Source organism: Myotis davidii, unplaced genomic scaffold, assembly GCF_000327345.1.
Source record: "Myotis davidii unplaced genomic scaffold, ASM32734v1 scaffold354, whole genome shotgun sequence".
NCBI classification, from domain to species: domain Eukaryota; kingdom Metazoa; phylum Chordata; class Mammalia; order Chiroptera; family Vespertilionidae; genus Myotis; species Myotis davidii.
The window spans coordinates 556,376-557,611 of record NW_006285785.1 but is presented as its reverse complement, the minus strand read 5'-3'; positions in this window follow the sequence as shown (position 1 = coordinate 557,611).

Below are 1,236 nucleotides of genomic sequence, written 5' to 3'. Positions count from 1 at the left end.
TCCTGCCACCCCTTCGTCTTATCAGGCTTTACATTTGTGGCAAGCTGATGGCTGCGAACTGGTGCATAAAATGCTGTCTTCCCCTCCTCAAATGGAAGCTACACTGACACTATCCCAGGACCAAACTGGGATTGCCACTAAAATATAGAAAAACCGTCTCGAATACTTACTTACTGAAGACCAGCTGGAGAGAACCCTATAACCCAGGATGGAAAGTGGAGACCACATAGAGCCTAGTAGGTAGCAAGTGTGGAGGTGCGAGAGGGCTGGCTGGCCTCCTTACAGACAGCAGCTGAAGTTCTGAAGAGATATCTCAGCTGGGTGCCTGGGGGTTCCCACTGAGAACTCTGGGGTCTAAACCCCAAGCTGGGCTCCCCAGCCCAGAGCACCAGAACTGAGAGCATAAGTTCAGGAGGCACAGAGAGCCCCAAGCAAGAAGAACCCAAACAGGCCCACATCCAGACACATCAGAATCAAAATGCCAAAAATTAAAGACAAAGAGAGGATCTTAACGGCAGCAAGAGAAAAGCAGTTTGTTACCTACAAAGGAGCTCCCATAAGGCTGTCAGCTCATTTTTCATCAGAAACTCTACAGGCCAGAAGGGAATGGCATGAAGTAGTCCAGGTAATAAAAAGCAAGGATCTGAGACCAAGATTACTCTATCCAGCAAGGCTATCATTCAAAGATGGTGAAATAAAGAGCTTCCCAAACAACAACAACAAAAAAAATCAAGCTAAAGGAGTTTATCACCACCAAACCAGCATTACAAGAAATGTTAAAGGGACTGCTGTAATAATCAGAAGAAATAGAGAAAGAAACATAGGTATAAAGAATTAAAATGACAATAAATAAGTACCTATCATTAATACCCTTAAATGTAAATGGCTTAAATGCTCCAATCAAAAGACATAGGGTAGCTGAATGGGTTAAACAATGAATGGGTTACCGATGAGATCAAGAAAGAAATAAAACACTTCCTGGAAACAAATGAAAGTAAACACATGACAACCCCGAATCTATGGGATACAGCCAAGTAGTTCTGAGAGGGAAGTTCATAGCATTACAGGCTTACCTCAGAAAACAAGAAAAATTATTATTATTATTTTTAATATATATATTTTTATTGATTTCAGAGAGGAAGAGAGAGGGAGAGAGAGATAGAAACATCAGTGATGAGAAGGGTTTGCAGAGAAAGGGCCCTCAGTGTTGCTGCTGGCCACAGGGCCACCCTGGGC